General features: G+C 45.0%; 1 long non-coding RNA gene across 1 annotated transcript; it reads right to left on the reverse strand.

Annotated features, from left to right (window-relative positions):
* Positions 1–12,433: 12,433 nt before the first annotated feature.
* On the reverse strand, positions 12,434–13,227 carry LOC310966210. Its single transcript, XR_014593804.1, has 2 exons — positions 12,993–13,227; positions 12,434–12,716 (listed from the first exon to the last, which is right to left on the reverse strand). It is a non-coding gene; the product is annotated as an uncharacterized lncRNA (long non-coding RNA).
* Between the last annotated feature and the right edge of the window lie 10,501 nt (positions 13,228–23,728).

Raw genomic sequence — 23,728 nt, forward strand, 5'->3', positions numbered from 1 at the left:
GTCTTCATCAACGATCGAGCTGCTACAAACACTGGAAGATGAGTTCCTCCGGTTTGACTGGTCTCAAAATCAAAAAACACAATTTTTTTGCTGCTCATTTTCTCTTTAGCTGAGATTTCTTTTTTACTCATATAGCATGCATGAGTTTCAGAACTTCCACGCTGTGTAGAGTGGCTGGTCCGTGCGTTTGTGTCTGCTTCGCTGCCAGCTGTTGATGGAGTGCTTTTAGGTTGTTTACAAATAAGACAGACCTTGGAGGAACACTTGTGTGGTTTAGGATTGGAAATTGATAAGGTGTAGAGCGACCTACAATCAGGGCATACTTTATGAATCTGACAATTGCTAGTCCACTTTCTCGAAACTGGATGCCATTTCATCTCACGGTGACGTTCGTAGCAGAAGGTGTTTGAGCAATATCGATTGCAATCAATACAGTAGGTATTTTGAGACGCTGACTGTTTACAGTCTGTGTTGCAAACATTGTAGCTTTTTTCACAGTAGTGTCTGTACTGATTTTGATACCCTTTGTGACAATTAATGCAGAAATGGCGCACACCCAGAAATCCTTTTACATTTTTAATCCCACAAAAAGGATTATCATGTAAAAAGAGGTAGTGGGTTGTTTCACTAGACGGTCTCTGTGTTAGAAATGTAGCCATTTTCTTTCTTTTCTCAACATCTGAGAACTGGTAAAAGACGATGATTTTACAACCCAATAAATCTTCAAATTTAGCAATGTCATCAAATGTGACCATTGTATCCAGGCTCAACCCTACCGGGGTGTGGATGTTGCAGCCTAAATCGTAGGCTGCCATCATTGTCAACTTGGGGTTTGCCAGCATGGCGAGATTAACAGCAAAACATGTCTGATTGTGGGTGGGAAATACAAATAGATGCTTAGCTTTTTTTTTTATAATTTCACTCGCAAAGCATGTTTCAATATGTCTCTTACCACCCCCACGTGGTGGTCTCACCAGATTGACAATAAGCTCAAGAGACCCATCGGAGAAAATAGAGAGGTTACTCTGAACTAGCCGGTCTAAAAGCTGTTGAAATTCAGACACTGAACCACTTCCATACCGCTGAATCATTGAAACATCGTTTTGTAATCGCTCAGCTCGCAGTGATACCTGGATAACATCATTTGGTTGGAGGTTGGCTCTCTGGATCACTGCTGAAATTCTGTCCTCAAAACCGTTTGTAACATTCAGATAAAATTCATGAAAATTGGGAACAGTGGCAGGTGGTGGAAAGCGAAGAAAAGAACGTATCTCTTGATTGTTAAATCTCCCTCGATCGATAATCTCCATGTCATCCTCAACATTGCGGTCATCATTTGGTGGAGATGGAGCTGGAGATGTATCAGACCCCGAACCCTCCACTCCTCCCCCGCTGGGACCATCCCCCTGTTGCTGGATACCTTCTACAACATCCAGGCTGTAACAACATTCTGAATCAGTAGGGCTCCAAGGCTCCAGCAACACAGTCTCCCCCCCCACCCAGCCTCTACATCTGCGAGGCTCTGAATACACACAGAGTCTGGGGGACTCCAGGCTTCAGCTTCATTAATTTCATTAAGATGTATTCCCTCCTGAAATGGATTTGGGGAAGGGTGTCTATATGAGGTTACAATGGAGAGTAGTTCATCTTGAGAAGGTAAAAAAACTTCAGTATCTCTCTGTAGTACATGCAGGGGGGAATTTGGGGTGGCTGGCGGGGTGATACCAGTCAAGTCTACTGCTTCACTATTCAGGTCCGAGATAAGCTCGAGAAGATGTGTAGGCAATTCAATCACACGTTCTGATTCCGCCATTTGAAAAAAAGTTTTGCTGGATTGATCTGGATGGTCCACCCTATTGTTGGGTGTAACTCAGGCGAACACGCCTTGAGCTCTGACGAAGCTGGTGAAAGATGCTATTGAGCACCTCTTGTTTTACATTGTGAATCTGTGCTTCATAGTTTTTAAAGGCATGGTCAACAATTAGCATAACAGTATCAAAAGCAACTGTTTCAACTTCAGTCAGGAAGGTTCTTCCAGCAGAGTTTTCTCGTTCTTCTACAGGCCTACCTCCACTGGCCATGGAAACGTAGTCTTCCTCCTCCCCGCTTGCTCCCTCGCTCGCTGAATCTTGTATTTCGATGGGTTGCTCCGCTGGCTCCTGCTCCAGTTCAATAGCATATGCCGGGGGTTCTTCTCCCTCCACCGGGAAATCACTCACTCGGGGGGAAGGGGCAACGACTGCAACCCCTAAATGGGAGTGAGGGTTCAGGTTATTCAGGGGCTTTGTAAAACTGGTTAAAACAGATCCCTGCCGGATGGAGACTCACCTTTACTCAAAGGTCTTAAAAAATACGACATCACCTCCACCACCTCTTTATCAGATATCTCCAGGCTGGAAAGAAAATAAAATTTTTACTCCTCTTTAACACCAACCAATATATCCAATCAATAAATATAGTATAATATATCACTTACTCACAGCAGCAGATGAAATCCATAGCTTCGTGCCTCGGTCGCCAAACAGTGTCTCTCTGCTTGCTTCGGAATTTATCAATTTGGACGTGAGCGGGAGCTACGATCAAATCTCACGTCTGGTCTGAGATCGTGTACGCAAATTTCAGCCTGTGTATTTGCGGTGCAGCACAGCAAATAATGAAAAAACCTCAGCTATCATTAAGCATAAGCAGTCACATATTAAGAACAGATCAAAACGGATTCTTAAAACCAATAAAAAAAATAAAAAGTGTGGTTGGAGCGATTGATTGTACTCATATGCGTCTGAAGGCACCATCCATGAATGATTACGCATTCATCAATCGCAAAAACTACCACTCGATAAATGTACAGGTGATTTGTGATGCCAAGCTATCGCTTATAAACGTGGTGGCCAGGTGGCCGGGGACACACACGATTCTTTTATATTTCAAAACCGCTCGGCTCCAGCCCCCCGCGACCCCGACATTGAATGAATGAATGAATGTGTTGGCGCGTGGCTGCAGCAAGACGCACTGCAGAGCCAAAGTCATCTCCTCGGTTTGTGGCTACCATCGATAAATTGCATTAAATCAAACAAGGTATCAGAGGACACCCCAGTCCCTCTGACTTGATCCGCCTCCGGATCTACCACTGGATAACAGGTTTAACGTCCTAAGCCTGCAGGAGTTTCCCCCGCTCGGTGCGCGCTCCAGCTCGTCTTCGACATCTGCCCACAGAGTCAGTCGTGGCTCTCGCCGACCCAGGAGCCGAGGTCCGCTCGCCCAAACCAACCCCCCTGCTCCGCCCCCGGTTAGGAGCAGCCGCGAGGCAGCGCATTCCCCCTCCCGTGCTGGTTGTCGGAACCTCGATGGTCAGGCACGTGAGGGTGCGCTGTGGCCAGACTTTCTGCTACACTGGAGCCCGCGTCAGGAACGTTGAGTGCTCCGCCCTCCAGCTGTGTTCACAAAACAGGTCGGCCTCCACGCTGGTGCTGCAAGCCGGCACCAACGACTTAAAGAAACACCAGTCCGAGGTCCTGAAGCAGGACTTCAGGTCCATGGTGGACCGCCTGCTAAACACAGGGAAGCGTGTGATCATCTCCGGCCCGCTTCCCCCGCCCCGTTTTGGTGACGTCATGTACAGCCGCCTCCGCCAGCTGCACCTGTGGCTTAAAGGACACTGCCTGGGGAAGGGCATTCCATTCGTGGACAACTTCACAACTTTTTTTAGAAGACCCAAGCTTTTTAGACGCGACAGCCTGCACCCTAACCAGGAAGGGGCAAGACTTTTGTCTGCAAACATTGACCTGACTATCGAGTCCTGCACCTCCACCACCTCCTGACAAAAACCCAGTGTTGGGATCAGGATGCAGAGTCAGAGTTTAATTCACCTCTCTGCGCTGCCCTTACCGCAAGCACACAGCAAGCATAGCTGCAGTCTTACACAACTCTCAGCAAGCTCTGTGGATCACTTTACAGCTCAGTATCCTATACAAACGCTGTGCCCCACGATCATCTACATTAATTAAATAAAAAATGAACAGAAGAGGAGCTATACAGAAAAACTTGATGCAAATCAACACCAAATCTGCGATAATGCAACAAAATCAGAGAATAAAATGTTGACTTTTAAACATCAGATCTCTGTCATCTAAAGCTGTATTAATAAACAATCTGATATCAGATAACCATATTGATGTTCTCTGTCTGACTGAAACCTGGCTGCATCCCGAAGAATATGTTAGCCTAAATGAATCCACTCCTCCCAGTCATATTAATACTCATATTCCTCGAGGCAGTGGTCGAGGAGGAGGCGTTGCAGCTATTTATGACTCAGGCCTATTAATAAACCCTAAACCTAAACTAAATTATAATTCATTTGAAAGTCTTGTTCTTAGTCTTTCACATTCAACCTGGAAAACTGTGCAGCCAATTATATTTGTTATAGTGTACCGTGCTCCTGGTCCGTACTCTGAATTTCTGTCTGAATTCTAAGAGTTTCTGTCAAATTTATTCATTCATATTCATGTGGATGTTGTTAATAATAGCCTTAGTACCGCGTTTATCTCTCTATTAGATTCGATTGGTTTTAGTCAGTGTGTACATAAACCTACTCACTGTTTCAATCACACCCTCGACCTTGTTCTGGCTTATGGTGTGGAAATCAATGACTTGATAGTCTTTTCACAGAATCCTATTTTATCAGACCATTATTTAATAACTTTTGATTTCATATTACAGGACTACTCACCACTGGGTAAAAGTGTCTACACCAGATGTTTATCTGATAGTGCTATAACTAAATTTAAGGAAGCGATTCCATCTGCATTTACTTTAATGCCTTATCCTAATATTCAAGAGTCCTGCACTAACGTTTGTCTCTCTGAAATTGACCATTTTGTTGACAGTGTTGCAGGCTCACTAAGAAAAACACTCGACTCTGTTGCTCCGTTAAAAAAGAAGTAAAATAAAACAGAGGAAGTTAGCTCCGTGGTATAACTCACAAACCCTTGAACTAAAACAAATATCGCGAAAATTAGAAAGTAAATGGCGCTCTACTAAATTGGAGGAATCTCGCTTAGCTTGGCATGAAAGTCTAAAGACATATAGGAAGGCCCTCCGTAATGCCAGAGCTGCCTATAACTCATCTTTAATAGAGGAGAATAAGAACAATCCTAGATTTCGTTTCAGCACTGTAGCCCAGCTGACAGAGAGCCACAGCTCTATTGAGCCATGTATTCCTATAACCCTCAGTAGTAACGACTTCATGACCTTCTTTAATGACAAAATTATAACTATTCGAGACAAAATCAACTCGCTTGGCACCAATCTTTCATCAAACCCAGGAACCTTAGAAACTGTACTACCTGATATTTTCTTGGATTGCTTTTCTCCGGTCGACCTTAACAAATTAAACTCTACTATTTCAGCATCAAAGCCTTCTACTTGTCTCCTAGACTCTATTCCAACTAGGTTACTCAAAGAAGTGTTACCTTTAGTTGACACTCCTGTATTAGATATGATTAACATGTCTTTATCAGCAGGTTATGTACCACAGTCTTTTAAAGTAGCTGTAATTAAACCTCTTCTTAAAAAGCCCAGTCTTGATCCTGAGGTACTAGCCAACTATAGACCTATATCTAACCTTCTTTTTCTCTCTAAGATCCTCGAGAAATTAGTTGCCAATCAGTTGTGCGACTTTTTACATAATAATGAGTTACTTGAGGACTTCCAGTCAGGATTTAGAGCGAATCATAGCACTGAGACAGCACCGGTAAAAATTACCAACGACCTTCTAATAGCTTCAGACAAAGGACTTGTCTCTGTGCTTGTCTTACTAGATCTTAGTGCTTCCTTCGACACTATTGACCATCGAATCCTGCTACAGAGACTGGAGCATCTAATTGGCATTAAAGGAACTGCATTAAGCTGGTTTAAGTCATATTTATCAGATAGATCTCAGTTTGTACATGTTAACGACAAATCCTCCATGCACACTAAAGTTAGTCACGGAGTTCCACAGGGCTCTGTCCTTGGACCGATTCTATTCTCCTTATATATGCTTCCCTTAGGAAATATTATAAGGAAGCACTCCATAAATTTTCATTGTTATGCTGATGATACACAATTATATTTATCGATCAAACCAGATGAAACCCATCAGGTAGATAAACTTCAAATGTGCATTAAGGAAATAAAAAGCTGGATGACCTGCAATTTTCTGATGTTAAACTCAGATAAAACTGAAGTTATTGTACTTGGCCCCAAAGGCCTCCGAAACTCAATAACTAAATATATTGTTACTCTGGATGATGTTGTGTTGTCCTCCAGCACCACAGTAAGGAATGTGGGTGTTATTTTTGATCAGGATATGTCCTTCGATTCTCACATAAAACTAACAACAAGGACTGCATATTTTCACCTGCGTAATATTGCAAAAATTAGGAACATTATGTCTCAGAAAGATGCAGAAAAACTAGTCCATGCATTTGTTACTTCTAGGCTGGACTACTGCAACTCCTTATTATCAGGCTGCTCCAATAAGTCTGTTCGTGTACTAACTAAAACAAGTCGAAGAGAACATATTTCTCCTGTATTAGCTTCTTTGCACTGGCTACCTGTAAAATCTAGAATAGACTTTAAAATCCTTCTCCTTACCTATAAAGCTCTTATTGGTCTGGCCCGTCGTATCTTAAAGAGCTCATTGTACCGTATCACCCAACTAGATCTCTGCGCTCTGAGAATGCAGGGCTACTTGTCGTTCCTAGAGTCTCCAAAAATAGAAGGGGAGGCAGAGCCTTCAGCTACCAAGCTCCTCTCTTGTGGAACCAACTCCCAAGTGTTATTCGGGAGGCAGACACTGTCCCCATATTTAAGAGTAAACTTAAAACTTTCCTTTTTGATAAAGCTTACAGCTAGGGCTTACAAGCTCTCAGCTATGTTGCTGTTGTTATTCTTAAAGCTGCGTCCGTTCAGTTTAATGATGCTGCTATAAGCCTAGTCTGCAAGGGGAAATATTACCTTTCTTAATACTCTGAGATTCTCTCCTCTCTATGTCATTCATGTCTCATCAATGCATGTTATTAATTCAACTTCTTCCCCGGAGTTGTTTGTGCTTTGTCATCTCGGAGGTCTCTGCTGATCGTGGTGGTGCCTACTGCCGTAGCCCTCTGGGTCACTGCTGATGTTGGTAGTGCCTGCTGCCTTGGTCCTGTATATCAGGTCCCTGCTGATGGGGGTGGTGCCTGCTGCTGTGGTCCTGTGTGCTAGTCTCTGCTGGTGCTGGTGGTGCCTGCTGCCCTGGTCCTGTGTGTAGGTCTCTGCTGACGGTGGTAGTGCCTGCTGCCTTGGTCCTGTGTATCAGGTTCCTGCTGATGGTGGTGCTGCCTGCTGCCCTGGTTCTGCGCGCACGTCTCGGCTGATGGTGGTGATGCCTGTTGCTGTGGTCCTGTGGTCCTGTATGAAGGTCTCTGCCGACGGTGTTAGTGCCTGCTGCTGTGGACCTGAGTGTTGGTCTCTGCTGATCGTGGTGGTGCTTGCTGCCGTGGTCCTGTGTGCTGGTCCCTGCTGATGGTGGTGATGCCCGCTGCCCTGGTCCTGTGTGCAGGTCTCTGCTGATCGTGGTGGTGCCTGCTGACGCTTCCTGCTACTTCAATAACTATTAGTCTGTATCTGACTGTATCGTAGCTGCTATTGCCCCTACTCATCATTTTGTCATAATTATTTTCATTTTCATATTCTGTCACCTTGGATGTGCGTGTTCCTGCTGTTCTGCTATGCAGACTGCCATAACATGTGGGTCATGTTCACATTACTATAGATATTGTTATAGTTACTGTTACTCGCTGGCTGCTTGCATCTCTGGAAGTGTGTCAGTCTCTCTGTCTTTGGTCTATCTTTGTGTTTCTCTCTTTCTCTCTCCTTTTCTTCTTCCCCAACCGGTCAAGACAGATGGCCGTCCTCCACAGAGCTGGGTCTGTCCGACGTTCCTGCCTGTTATAGGGAAGGTTTTCGTTGCCACCGTACTCTATGGGGGAATTGCTGGGTCTATGCCTACTCTGTAAAGTGTCCTGAGATAACTTTGGTTATGATTTGACACTATAAATAAAATTGAATTGAATTGAATTGAATGATGAACATCTTGGTATGGTTCTAGGTGATAAACTATTTTAAAGAGTTTAAAATCACAAACTAGGATAATAGCGAACCCAAAACAACACCTTTTTGTATGTTCTGTGGAAATATACTGCAGCCATAATTACAAAATGAATGAAATGGTTCTTTTGAGCAAGTTGAATGTATTTGACTTAGCGTTTCCTAAATATAATCCCAGCTTTTCTTGCAATTCATATGTTCAAAGGTGTGTGCTTTTAATTGGGTTACACCTGTCCAACAGTGCGCACAGGCGCACTCCTGTCACAGTGGAGCGCTGCAGTTATTATTTTCCATACAGCGTTTTTATGGGCCCCTTTTATTCCACTCTTAAGACTGCCAAAAAGCACCTCTTTATTTTGCTCCATCTCGGATGTCAGGATGCCGATCTGTGTGTCGGAAAAGTTTATTTTCTAACCTGCGTTCCTTCTCTCCGTGTTTGACCTCAGTGGGCGAGGCCTCCGAACCCAGGAATATTTAGGGGCGTAACATGTTAAAGACGATCGAATTCAGCCGCCGCACTTATCAAGGCCCGCTCATTCGTACGCTGATATTGGTCCGATACGGATGTTTCATAAATCACACATGGGTCCTTTCCTACGACCAATTCTGCGCTCAGATCTGCGCCCGTTTTCACGCAAGATTGATAAATGAGGCCCCTGGTGTGCAGTTTGAGCAGTGTCTTTTGTCAAGGTGTTTCATCGAAATTCGCCGTGCCGCCATAGCTGTGCCGTTACACATCATCCCATGTTCACAGTGAAGCATCATCCATGTCTTAAGGCTCTCATCACCACTGTTGAGGGGGATGTGATGAACCAGTTAGGCCGAGGACATCAAAGTATAAAACATGTAATTTCCTGTTGCCAGCAGGGGGCGCTATGACCTTAAGTGACTATTGTCACATAGATGTGTTCAGGCCAAGAGCCCAATCATGCCTGAGAAGTTTGGGACAGATTGGACAATGTATGGTTATGTTAAAGACCACTTCCGACGTGGCGTGGCGACGATATTTGAGGGCTTGCCACAGCCAAGCTGATTGATGAAAACCCGTATGCTCCGCAATTTAGCGTCTGCCAGGTCTTGAAGGTGTACAGACCAACTTTGAAGTCATTCCATTGGAAACTCTAGGACGAGTTTATTAAAGTACAGAGCAAAGTTTTTGAAAAAAACTTCCCAAAATGACATGTGCAAATAAAAATGGCGGACTTCCTGTTGTGTTTAAGGCATACCTCCAAGATATTTTGTGTGTCTCTGTATTCTATATAGAGCTTATTTGCCACGGCCAAGACTGAGACCCATTAAATATCACATTTTTCACCACTTCTGATCAGTGTGCAAAGTTTAAGAAAAAGTTATACATGTTTAGGCCCTCAATATGTGATTTAAGAGGAGGAAAAATAATAATAATAATAATTAAAGCTGAAAGCAATGATGAACGGGCCCTCGCACCCGGTGCATGTCAGGAAGGTGGCTGGTCACCGGCACTTGCGACAGTGTGCTTTCGATATTGAGAATTTCATTTAAATCTGAATCATTATGTAGCACATTAATCTTTGAAGAAAGAAGAATAGTAACTAGGTTTATTGGCCAGGGATAACAGAATCTTTAAGATCGACTACAACTGATAGCACAGGAACGACACAAACACAGTGTATTCTTTAAGTACAATGATGCTTGCATTTATTACAGGATGGGGAAGACGACACAATTACAACTCTTACCTGAGTAAGTATAGAAAAAAAAAAAAAAATAAAATAAAGTTTGCAGCTGCTTTTATTCTAAAGTTCAGTTCATTCAGCACCATATAGGTGGAAAATCCGTCCCACCTCACTTGTGTGTGGATGGTGTGTATGTGTATTGGTGTAAAAGGATTCAGGCCGTCATATCTCTAAGTTTCCTCAGGGGTCTGGCTCGCCATCAAACTTCGACTGGCTCCAACATCCAGGTAGGTCCAAACTTCAACAGGGTCCAACGAAAAAAACCTGACCTACGGTAAGTAGGATCAGAGCATTCATTTTAATTTTCTCAGCTCTCAGTGAATTATAAAACATATAACTATTATATAGTTATATAATAACTATTTTTACTGAATTACTGTTGTAATGACATCACATTCTCAGTAATAAAATTAACAGCATTCAAATAATCATGTTATTGAAATAATAATCTCAAAATCAACATTATCAAAATATTCTGTGCTCTTTATATAGTAATAAGCACACAATCAACATCAGCCACTAAGAAAGAAAAATATCAAATGTACACAGTTGGTAAATTGTGGCTAAAAGTCTTTCACAGATAAAGTGCTAAATACACACATAATACAGCTCAATGTGCACAAAAAAACAACAAAATAGAAAATGAACGTCTTTAAAATGTCAGATTACTGCTTCAGCATTATTTAGTGTCTGCCCTGATGCTAACTAGCACCAGGAGCTAGAGCTCCGACATTAGCCCGTATGCTAACCGGTTCACACTCTTGTGGTTAAGACAGTGTAGGAGCTCCCTCTTGTGGTTAAGAATAATAGTGTATTGGTGAAGAGAAATATATAAACAATGTGTATCTTTTGTAATCAACCTGTTTCTTTAATTGGGGCCATTTCACATCGTATCAAACAAACAAAAAAAATGGAAAAATCTTCGTAGAAAAAAATATGTCTTGTGTTCAACTTTTCTTCTAAATCAATGCCATAGTTCTGCATCTTGAAAGTAGGGGTGCGTTTTTTTTTTACAAACAACCAACCATTAACAGATGGAAACCTTCAGTGTGAACTAAGAAAGTACTACATTAAAAATAGGTTGTATTTTTGCCTCTCCTTACAATTGAACGGAGGGAATCTTATAAATCATCCAAATCCTTACTTAAACAAGAAAATAAAAAATGCTGGCGTTGAAAAAGAGGAACTACTTACTATGTCAAAACTACACAGTACATTCATTGACAAAAAAACAAACTCCAAAGAGTTTATATGGTGAACTGGAATGCTGGGTGGCAGGTCTGTTTCAGGACCAACAAGATGGACTTGGGTAGGACATCACACCTGTACACACCCACTCATGTATGTAAACATTACCATAACAAGTAAAGGGAAGGGACACTAGAATGCTTGTTTAAAAAATCCAACACAAATGGCTACACGGCCATATTGAATTCCATCCTTTAAACGGCCAAGCCTGTACAGCTGTTCATCTTCAGCTCCCTTTATGCCTGACGTTCCTCTCCTTTCTGTCATTAGACCTGGAGCGGCTGCGGAGAAGGATAAAAAACAAGTGGCTAAAGCTAGCGAGGATTGCCGACCAAAGTAACACTCTCAGCACTACCAAACTCAAATGAACTCTATCTAATCTACAGTAGTTTGAAAATATGAGTCATATTACTGAGCTTCAGATTGATCTGTCAAATATCTGTTTGGAGACAAGACAAATCTCAAAAAAATTACAGTACCTCCTTGTTTGCGAAAATGACCTTGAAGGTTTGTGGTTCCTGTCCCAAGAGAGGGACCTCTCCCTCCTCTTGTCACTTGAGAAAGACCTGCAGAAGAAAAACCATCCCATTAAGTGAAAAATGTTCTACATACAAGTCACATTGGCCTGTTGTGTTCACAAAGACTGGGGCTGGGTTAATTTTGGATCCGGTTCCAGTCGGAAAAATACTGGATGCATGTCATTTATTTGAGCTCATCGGTGTAAAAGTTCTGGACCACAACCACTAATATTTGGATCAAATAGCTGATTGGGCTGGATTAATAATTTGAATATAAAGTTAACAGTCCTGACACTGGATTCTCAGACAACACTGGGCCCAGTATTTCAAACGTGATCTGACAGGATTATCCTGGTCGGATTGGATTAAATCTAGATCTGATCTGAAAACTGGGTATTTCAACACAGATCAGGAGAATCCTGATCCTGAAGATCAGGGTTTCAGCTCTGGTAATCCAATCCTCCCCTGAATCCAGATAAAAGGCTGATTTGGGTATTTCAAAAGTTAAGTCAGATATCTGGATCAACTTGATACCAAAATTTCAGGATCATTTGAATCCCACCTCAGAGGTGGATTTGACGTGGATTGACAAACTCTCAGCGCATACTTCTCCTAGATATTGTTACTCAAGATGTTTGTTACACTTAAGTGTTAGTGTTGTACTTCTAACAAGTAATTTAAGTAATATCAAAAAATGTAAAGCATAGTAAAATTTTTGACCACACTGTAAAACTGCTGTAAATAAAATTACAATTATTTCTCAAATTCTAGTTCACCAAACATTGTAACTTGCATGTACCAAAACAGAGAAAGACAAAGGAATGCAGGGTCCAAACAAAGTTTTATTCCAACAAAAAATAATGTGACCACTAAGGACCATGCTATTTCAAATGTCAAGCTGTTTCTCTAACAGCTTGATTGTTAATTCTGTCTCTTTTTGCTGAAGCAGCGTCAGCTTAATTTGCCGTTTGGCCAGTTCAGTCTGTTTGACTGCCCTTTCGGTCTCCATTTTGAGGAGCCTCTCATAGGCTTCCTCATCCCCGGCATGCCTCTTCCGTCGCCGTCGCTCTGGCGCTGGCGCTGGCGCTGGCTCTGGCCCCCGTGCCTGATGTGGTAGATAGATAAGTTTATTGGTCACATGCAAAGCTAAAACCAAGGTTTAAAAACAGTGTAGTGAAATGCAAAAAAAAACAAGCTCTCACCAATGTTGGAGAGGAATTAGGATGAAGAAATGTTTCTAATTGTGTCACTGACCAATACCATGAAAGTAATGCCATTACAAATTTAAGCAGTTTCAAGCACTTTATTCAAACTCCAATTACTTGAAAGTCTTAAATGTATCAATACAATTAAAGCATTTTCAAGGATTTCCAGCACTCACCCTGTTGTAGCTGAGTGGTCCATGGCTGTGAGTGGACTCTGAAGGTAGAAGGTGTATGAGTATCTTAATCCACAATCCCAAATTGTATTTATGTAGCCTACACAAAAACATGATATCATCACCAGCATTAGGCTACTGTAGCATTCTGAACCTTCTGAACAAACCTTGTAGTTAATACTCAAACTGTGTTGCGTTGTGTTTTCTAAGCACTGAGCAGGTCTGTACACAATGCAGCCTGCTTATACTGATAATCTGCCGTGTTGCAAATGACGTGACGCTAATGATAGCCGCTAATGATAGCCCGCTAGCTGCTTAACACACAAGTCAATGGAGCCGCGTTAGCTCCCGTTAGCACGGCCGCGTCTCAATTAGAGATCGCCACGGCCTGCTTTTAATAAGGTGACAATTCAAATAGTTGGCTTGCATGATGTGTTGGTTGCCGTTCGTATGGTATTAAAACCGCTACACAATAGACGACGGTTAACTTACACTTTTGACGTGAAAGTCGGCTCTCTGCTACTCCTTTCATGAAGTAGTCCACCATGTTTCAGATCCCGGAGGCGGAGACTTGAGATTGGGAAATCCGGCCAGGTAGGGATCACAGTGATCCACCCTGCCTGTGTTTTGAAATACTCAGATAAAGTCAGCAGGATCACCGTGATCCATGACTGAGAAAAGGAGGATTTCATTATCCGGATTATTCTGATCCAGATTACAAATTTTGAAATACTGGGCCCTGTGATTATAGATCTGTTCCAATTCTTTGAGTTTGTTTTTTTAAGAACTTTGGTTACTTGCAAATAATGAACGCCACATCGAATTGAATACTTTTATTTATAAAATGACTACACAAAATTTATTGTGAAAATCATTACATTTTATGCAATATTTATGTTTGTGGCTTCTTTTAGATATATTTATATAAAAAACATATTATAAATAGAATACATCATGAACACAACATACCTGCTTCGACTGTGGCTGAGGCAAACAAACGGAAGCATCAATCCCCTTAGAGCTCCACACTATCCCAATCATTTTCTTACATGGGCCCCTCTTCAACACAACTCTTTGTCCATCTCAGTAACTCAAAATGGAATTGACAGACTTAGGGAGTTTTTCCAGGAACACAATGGACCCAATGCATCAGTGCCAGCTCTAGGCTCCTTAGCACTTGTGATTTACACATGATTTGATGTTAGGTCAAAGGTCAAGGCTGCCAAAACTTTGAAGTTGGAAGCTGGGACTGACATATTTCATATTCATTGGGCCTTTGGGAGTATATCCTATGAATTTCAAACTGTGTTGAAATAGCCAGCCATAAGCCCACCCCACCAGAGTGGCCCTGCAGTCCGCCTGGGCTTCATCCAGCCTCCCCCGCCTTGCCCTTGGTCTCCCTGTAAAAACTCAGACTGAAAATGTGTTAAAATAGCCTGCCAGAAGCTCTATGCTTTTGGGGGTCTTTCCTGGCCATCCCAGGTCGGGGATGGGGCCCTGTAGGGGGCCTGGGGTCAATCCAGCCTCCAGTTGGCCCCCCTGGAGGTCCAAAGGCTGAAAAAGAGAGAAAAAAAACCCCCAGAAAAATGTCTGAAATTTGGGTCTCTTGAGGCGAGTAAATACTCCTAAATTCCCACTGTATAACATATGTCAATTACAGCTGCAAACTCCCATGTTTTGAAAGAATCTATTTCTGACCTAACCTCAAATCAAGTGGACATTCCAAGTGCCAATTATCCCAGAGATGGCACTGATATATGTTTGTCCCTTGGACTCCAGGGGCCTCATGTATCAATGTTGCGTACGCACAAAAACGTGGCGTACGCCATTTTCCACGCCAACGTTCAGATGCATTAAAAGTGAAATGACCGTGGAAATGTGCGGTGCGCCACACAAACTTCAAGGCTGTCGTACGCACGTTTCTACAGCTACTGTCTCGTTGGCGACACTTAGAGGTGATGCTGGGAAACTGTTAATTATGTGAAAACAATTCATCCTCAGTGTAATGTGCGCATCAGAAACACATTAATGGACAATTAACACACACGTGTTTGCAATCATAAGGATAGATATAAAAGCATGTACAAAGTGGTGAAAAAATGGCATTAACAATGGCAGCCTGGGCCTTGTTAGAGGACATCTCAAATGGTTATATCAGACGTGAGAGGGTGTTTAGAGAGCGGGAAGATCTGTTGGCAAATGACGACAACTGGCTCATGAGTCGTTTCAGGTTGCCGAGGCCAGTGTTACTGGAGCTGTGCGCGGGGCTGCGGCCAGCCCTAGAACGACACACAGCCAGGAGCCAGGGGTTGTCCGTTGTGGGACGGCATCATAAGAATGTCATCCAGGTACATCAAATTCCCATACAATGCTGTTGAACAGGCCAACATTAAAGTGTAATTTGCAGCAAGAGCCGGTTTCCCTAATGTAATCGGAGCTATTGACTGCACACATGTTGCTATAAAAGCGCCATCACAGGATGAATTTGTTTTTGTGAACAGGAAACATTTTAATTTAATAAACGTTCAAATTATATGCGATGCGCAAATGCAGCTCACCAACATCGTGGCAAGGTGGCCTGGTTCAACGCATGACTCGTTCATTCTTACCAATAGCATGGTTGGTAACAGGTTGGAGGCTGGCACGGTGCGCGATGGGTGGCTTCTTGGTGAGTAAATCATTTATCCTTTAATTGCGCCCCGAATTTAAACCAGCACAATGCCCGTTTGGGCACGTGCATTCATATGTGTATTTGTTTTTTCCCTGGTGAAAAAGTGGCAGCGCTATCTAGTCAGCCTTTTTTGTCTCCTTGTGTTCAGTATTTGTCTCAATAAACGCGTGCGTAAAGTAAACTTCAGTAGCCACGGCGCACCTCTGCAGTCAATATAAGTGTGATCAGTCTTGTCAATCCTTGTAATGAAGTTGTTTTGTCGTAGTGGGATTATTTATATTATCTAAATATCTCTTTAGAAAAGTGACTTAATCAAGCGGTGAATGAACAAAGGAAATTAAATCTATTTCACATGTTGTATTCTTTCTTCATTTGACTCCAGGGGACAGTGGTAAACCCCTGAGAACGTGGCTGTTGACCCCTCTCACTAACCCCGGCACCGACCAAGAGGGGAGGTACAACGACCGCCATTCCCGAACTCGGGCAGTGGTGGAGAGGGCAATTGGCCTACTGAAGGGGCGCTGGCGCTGTCTAGACAGGTTGGGCGGGGTGCTGCTGTACACACCTGAGAAGGTGTGCCGCATCGTGCTGGCCTGTGGTGTCCTGCACAACTTGGCACACCGCCATGCCATACCACTGCCAGAGCACATCCCCCCACCAGAGGAACCGGGTGCCGGACCCGTTAACCTCGACCCACCCCGCGAAGCGTTACGGGCCCGGCAGCGTCTGATTTCAACGATGTAAAGAGGCAAGGACACACTTTACTTTGTAAGTGCATTTATTGCATGATAAATATCTCCCAGTGCATTGACAATTTGATCCAGACGATCACTGACGCCACGGATTGCTCTCACTATTCCCTCCTGTGATTCCAGCACAGCTTGTGAAAGGACACGGCCAGTCGGGTGGACGTCCGCTTGCGTAGAGTCGCCGGGGCGCGTGGTGCTAGGGGTGCCGGTGGAGACGCAAGGACGCACGGTGCAGAGGGAGGAGCCCTCTCCTGTCTCATCGTCTATTGAGAAATAATAATAAAACATGAGTCAATGTGTTTATATCCTGGCAACGTAACGCACGAGCATGTGTAATGTGAGCAGCCTATTGTGCGACCAGTATAATGACATTTCTGAGTTTAACACATTTACCTTGAGGAGGATCTGTGTCCCCCTACAACTCCGCTTAGAGCTGTGTCCCCCACAATAGCCGCCACTCTCTGATCAAAGGGGGTCAGTTCCTCCCCTCCTGTCCCCCCGCCCGTTGCGGTGATACTCCGGCGGTGGGCCGAAATCCTCCACTTCACCTCTACCTTCACGAGGGACCATTTTTTTTTTTTTTTTCTGTGGGTGTGCGCTGCTCCGACCCCACAGCCTTCACTGCCTCACACACACAATCCCACTCAAATGTCTTTTTCTTTGTGTTTATCCCTGAAAAGAGGCTACCAAATAACACAGCTCTTCGGGTCTCCACTTCATCTAATAAAATTTCGAGCTTAGACTCGTTGAAGTTGCGCTTCTTACCTTTACTCATCGTTTAAATCTGATGGTGCAGACAGGGAATCCCCGTTGCAGGCCCTATTTACATTGATTTGCATATTTAGATGGGGGTGTGGACAGGGAGGAGTTTAGCACTTCTACATGTGCGCTCAATTCCAAGTTGATTGGGAGGTACAAAGGAAAAGTGCTTGGATCCATGCGTACGCACACTTTGATACATCTGAATTTTTTGGTGCTTACGCCAGTTTCTAGATTCTAGCGTACGCCATGTTTTAGTAAGAAAGCCACTCAAGTCTTAGTACATGAGGCCCCAGGTCTGTGAGAGAAAATCAGAAGCCAGCTCTGTCAAAACCTATCAAGGGCCAGTGAGTGCCAATCAGAGACCAGTTAGAGCCAATCAGAGGCCAGCTCAGTGAGAGCTAATCAGAGGACAGCTCTGTGAGAGAAAATTTGAAGCCAGCTCTGTAAGAGCAGATCAGAGGCCAGCAATGTGAGAAGCAAGTTGAGGCCAGTTCTCAGATAGCTGATCAGAAGACAGCTCTGTGAGAAAAAAATCAAAGGCGAGCTTGGCAAGATCCAATCAGAAGCCAGCTCTGTAAGAGCCAATCCGAGGCCAGCTCTGTCATAGCCAATCCGAGGCCAGCTCTGTCATAGCCAATCAGAGACCAGTAAGAGCCAATCAGAGGCCAGCTCTGTGAGAACATATCCGCGGCCAGTTAGAGCGTATCAGAGGCCAGCTCTGTAAGAGCCAATCAGAAGCCAGCTCTTTCAAAACCAATCAAGGGCCAGTGAGAGCCAATCAGAGGCCAGCTCTTTGAGAGAAAATCAAAAGACAGCTCTATAAGAGCAGATCAGAGGCCAGCTCTGTGATACGCGATGAGAGCCCAGCTCTGTGAGAGCTAATCAGAGGCCAGCCCTGTGAGAGAAAATCAGAGGCCAATGAGAGCCATTCAAAGGCCTGCTCTGTGACAACCAATCAGAGGCTAACTTTGTGAGAGCAAATCAGAGGTGAACTCTGTAATAGCAAATCAGAGGCCAGCTCTTTGAGAAACAATCAGATGCCAGCTCTGTAAGAGCCAATCAGAAGTCAGCTCTTTGAGAAGCAATCAGAGGACAGTAAGAGCCAATCAGAAGCCAGCTCTGTAAGAGCAAATTAGAGGCCAGCTCTGTGAGATAAAATCAGAAGCCAGCTCTGTGAGAGCCAATCAGAGGCCAGCCCTATGAGAGCAAATCAGAGGCCAGCCCTGTGACAACCAATCAGAGGCTATCTCTGTGAGAGCAAATCAGAGGCAAACTCTGTGAGAGCAAATCAGAGGCCAGTTCTCAGATAGCCAATAGGAAGACAGCTCTGTGAGAAACAATCAGATGCCAGCTCTCAGAGACCGATTTAAAGGCCTACTCGGCGAGAGCATATCAGAAGCAAACTCTTTGAGAGCCAATCAGAGGTCAATTGGATGAAAGCCAATCGGAGGCAAACTGTGTGAGAGCCAATTATAGGCCAGCTCAGTGAGAAGGAATCAGAAGCCAGTGAAAGCCAATCAGAGGCCAGCTCTAAAAGAGCCAATCAAAAGCCAGCTCTTCGAGAGTCAATCAGAGGCCAGCTCTGTGAAAAACCGATGAGAGGCCATTAAGAGCCAATCAGAGGACAGCTATTTGAGAACCAATAAGAGGCCAGTGAGAGCAAATCAGAGGCCAGCTCTGTGAGAACAGATCAGAGGCAAGCTCGATGAGAAGCAATCAGAGGCCAGTTCTGTGAGAGCCAATCAGAGGCCAGCCCTGTGAGAGCCAATCAGAGGCCAGCCCTGTGAGAGCAAATCAGAGGCCAGCTCTGTGAGAAACAATCAGAGGCCAGCTAGAGCCAATCAGAGGCCAGCTCTGTGAGAACATACCTGAGGCCAGTTAGAACGTATCAGAGGCCAACTATGTGAGAGCCAATCAGAAGCCAGCTCTGTAAGACCCAATCAGAAGTTAGCTCTGTAAGAGCGAATTAGAGGCCAGGTCTGTGAGAGAAAATCAGAGGCCAGCCCTGTGAGAGCAAATCTGAAGCCAGCTCTCTCAAAACCAATCAAGGGCCAGTGAGTGCCAATCAGAGACCAGTAAGAGCCAATCAGAGGCCAGCTCAGTGAGAGCTAATAAGAGGCCAGCTCTGTGAGAGAAAATTTGAAGCCAGCTCTGTAAGAGCATATCAGAGGCCAGCACTGTGAGAAGCAATTTGAGGCTAGTTCTCAGATAGCTAATGAGAAGACAGCTCTGTGAGAAAAAATCAAAGGCGAGCTTGGAAAGATCCAATCAGAAGCCAGCTCTGTAAGAGCCAATCAGAAGCCAGCTCTGTGAAAACCAATCAGCGGCCAGTGAGAGCCAATCAGAAGCCAGATGTGTAAGAGCCAATCCGAGGCCAGCTCTGTCATAGCCAATCAGAGGCCAGAAAGAGCCAATCAGAGGCCAGCTCTGTAAAAACATATCCGCAGCCAGTTAGAGCGTATCAGAGGCCAGCTCTGTAAGAGCCAATCAGAAGCCAGCTCTTTCAAAACCAATCAAGGGCCAGTGAGAGCCAATCAGAAGCCATCTCTGTGAGAACATATCCGCGGCCAGTTAGAGCGTATTAGAGGCCAGCTCTGTAAGAGCCAATCAGAGGCCAGCTCTTTGAGAGAAAATCAAAAGACACCTCTATACGAACAGATCAGAGGCCAGCTCTGTGAGACGCGATGAGAGGCCAGCTCTGTGAGAGCCAATAAGAGAATAGCTCTGTGAGAGCAAATCAGAGGCAAACTCTGTAATAGCAAATCAGAGGCCAGCTCTGTGAGAAACAATCAGATGTCAGCGCTGTAAGAGCCAATCAGAAGTCAGCTCTGTAAGAGCAAATTAGAGGCCAGCTCTGTGAGATAAAATCAGAAGCCAGCTCTTAGAGAAGCAATTAGAGGCCAGCCCTGTGAGAGCCAATCAGAGGCCAGCCCTATGAGAGCAAATCAAAGGCCTGCTCTGTGACAACCAATCAGAGGCCAGCCCTGTGAGAGCCAATCAGAGGCCAGCCCTATGAGAGCAAATCAGAGGCCAGCCCTGTGAGAGCAAATCAGAGGCCAGTGAGAGCCATTCAAAGGCCTGCTCTGTGACAACCAATCAGAGGCAAACTCTGCGAGAGCAAATCAGAGGCAAACTCTGTGAGAGAATATCAAAGGCCAGTTTTCAGATAGCCAATAGGAAGACAGCTCTGTGAGACGCGATGAGAGGCCAGCTCTGTGAGAGCCAATCAGAGAATAGCTCTGTGAGAGCAAATCAGAGGCAAACTCTGTAATAGCAAATCAGAGGCCAGCTCTGTGAGAGAATATCAGAGGCCAGTTTTCAGATAGCCAATAGGAAGACAGCTCTGTGAGAAACAATCAGATGCCAGCTCTCGGAGACCAATTTTAAGGCCTACTCGGCGAGAGCATATCAGAAGCAAACTCTTTGAGAGCCAATCAGAGGTCAATTGGATGAAAGCCAAGCGGAGGCAAACTGTTCGAGAGCCAATAATAGGCCAGCTCAGTGAGAAGGATTTAGAGGCCAGTGAAAGCCAATCCGAGGCCAGCTCTGTCATAGCCAATCAGAGGCCAGTAAGAGCCAATCAAAGGCCAGCTCTGTGAGAACATATCCCCTGCCAGTTAGAGCGTATCAAAGGCCAGCTCTGTAAGAGCCAATCAGAAGCCAGCTCTTTCAAAACCAATCAAGGGCCAGTGAGAGCCAATCAGAGGCCAGCTCTTTGAGAGAAATTCAAAAGACAGCTCTATAAGAGCAGATCAGAGGCCAGCTCTTTGAGACGCGATGAGAGGCCAGCTCTATGAGAGCCAATCAGAGGTCAGCCCTGTGAGAAGCAATTAGAGGCCAGCTCTGTGAGAACAAATCAGAGGCCAGTGAGAGCCATTCAAAGGCCTGCTCTGTGACAACCAATCAGAGACACCTCTATAAGAGCAGATCAGAGGCCAGCTCTGTGAGACGCGATGAGAGGCCAGCCCTGTGAGAGCCAATCAGAGGCCAGCCCTGTGAGAAGCAATTAGAGGCCAGCTCTGTAAGAGCCAATGAAAGGCCAGCTCTGTGAGAACAAATCAGAGGCCAGTGAGAGCCATTCAAAGGCCTGCTCTCTGACAACCAATCAGAGGCTAGCTCTGTGAGAGCAAATCAGAGGTAAACTCTGTAATAGCAAATCAGAGGCCAGCTCTGTGAGAAACAATCAGATGCCAGCGCTGTTAGAGCCAATCAGAAGTCAGCTCTGTAAGAGCAAATTAGAGGCCAGCTCTGTGAGATAAAATCAGAAGCCAGCTCTGTGAGAAGCAATTAGAGGCCAGCCCTGTGAGAGCCAATCAGAGGCCAGCCCTGTGAGAGCAAATCAGAGGCCAGCCCTGTGAGAGCCAATCAGAGGCCAGCCCTATGAGGGCAAATCAGAGGCCAGCCCTGTGCGAGCAAATCAGAGGCCAGTGAGAGCCATTCAAAGGCCTGCTCTGTGACAACCAATCAGAGGCAAACTCTGCGAGAGCAAATCAGAGGCAAACTCTGTGAGAGTATATCAGAGGCCAGTTTTCAGATAGCCAATAGGAAGACAGCTCTGTGAGAAACAATCAGATGCCAGCTCTCGGAGACCGATTTAAAAGCCTACTCGGCGAGAGCATATCAGAAGCAAACTCTTTGAGAGCCAATCAGAGGTCAATTGGATGAAAGCCAATCGGAGGCAAACTGTTCGAGAGCCAATAATAGGCCAGCTCAGTGAGAAGGAATCAGAGGCCAGTGAAAGCCAATCAAAGGCCAGCTCTGTGAGAATATATCCCCGGCCAGTTAGAGCGTATCAGAGGCCAGCTCTGTAAGAGCCAATCAGAAGCCAGCTCTTTCAAAACCAATCAAGGGCCAGTGAGAGCCAATCAGAGGCCAGCTCTTTGAGAGAAAATCAAAAGACAGCTCTATAAGAGCAGATCAGAGGCCAGCTCTTTGAGACGCGATGAGAGGCCAGCTCTGTGAGAGCCAACCAGAGGCCAGCCCTGTGAGAAGCAATTAGAGGCCAGCTCTGTGAGAGCGAATGAAAGACCAGCTCTGTGAGAACAAATCAGAGGCCAGTGAGAGCCATTCAAAGGCCTGCTCTGTGACAACCAATCAGAGGCTAGCTCTGTGAGAGCAAACCAGAGGTAAACTCTGTAATAGCAAATCAGAGGCCAGCTCTGTGAGAAACAATCAGATGCCAGCGCTGTAAGAGCCAATCCGAAGTCAGCTCTGTGAGAAGCAATCAGAGGACAGCGAGAGCCAATCAGAAGTCAGCTCTGTAAGAGCAAATTAGAGGCCAGCTCTGTGAGAGCAAATCAGAGGCCAGTGAGAGCCATTCAAAGGCCTGCTCTGTGACAACCAATCAGAGGCAAACTCTGCAAGAGCAAATCAGAGGCAAACTCTGTGAGAGAATATCAAAGGCCAGTTTTCAGATAGCCAATAGGAAGACAGCTCTGTGAGACGCGATGAGAGGCCAGCTCTGTGAGAGCCAATCAGAGAATAGCTCTGTGAGAGCAAATCAGAGGCAAACTCTGTAATAGCAAATCAGAGGCCAGCTCTGTGAGAGAATATCAGAGGCCAGTTTTCAGATAGCCAATAGGAAGACAGCTCTGTGAGAAACAATCAGATGCCAGCTCTCGGAGACCAATTTTAAGGCCTACTCGGCGAGAGCATATCAGAAGCAAACTCTTTGAGAGCCAATCAGAGGTCAATTGGATGAAAGCCAATCGGAGGCAAACTGTTCCAGAGCCAATAATAGGCCAGCTCAGTGAGAAGGATTTAGAGGCCAGTGAAAGCCAATCCGAGGCCAGCTCTGTCATAGCCAATCAGAGGCCAGTAAGAGCCAATCAAAGGCCAGCTCTGTGAGAACATATCCCCTGCCAGTTAGAGCGTATCAAAGGCCAGCTCTGTAAGAGCCAATCAGAAGCCAGCTCTTTCAAAACCAATCAAGGGCCAGTGAGAGCCAATCAGAGGCCAGCTCTTTGAGAGAAATTCAAAAGACAGCTCTATAAGAGCAGATCAGAGGCCAGCTCTTTGAGACGCGATGAGAGGCCAGCTCTATGAGAGCCAATCAGAGGTCAGCCCTGTGAGAAGCAATTAGAGGCCAGCTCTGTGAGAACAAATCAGAGGCCAGTGAGAGCCATTCAAAGGCCTGCTCTGTGACAACCAATCAGAGACACCTCTATAAGAGCAGATCAGAGGCCAGCTCTGTGAGACGCGATGAGAGGCCAGCCCTGTGAGAGCCAATCAGAGGCCAGCCCTGTGAGAAGCAATTAGAGGCCAGCTCTGTAAGAGCCAATGAAAGGCCAGCTCTGTGAGAACAAATCAGAGGCCAGTGAGAGCCATTCAAAGGCCTGCTCTCTGACAACCAATCAGAGGCTAGCTCTGTGAGAGCAAATCAGAGGTAAACTCTGTAATAGCAAATCAGAGGCCAGCTCTGTGAGAAACAATCAGATGCCAGCGCTGTTAGAGCCAATCAGAAGTCAGCTCTGTAAGAGCAAATTAGAGGCCAGCTCTGTGAGATAAAATCAGAAGCCAGCTCTGTGAGAAGCAATTAGAGGCCAGCCCTGTGAGAG

Source organism: Echiichthys vipera (assembly GCF_963691815.1).
Source record: "Echiichthys vipera genome assembly, chromosome: Y".
Taxonomy (NCBI): Eukaryota; Metazoa; Chordata; class Actinopteri; order Perciformes; family Trachinidae; genus Echiichthys; species Echiichthys vipera.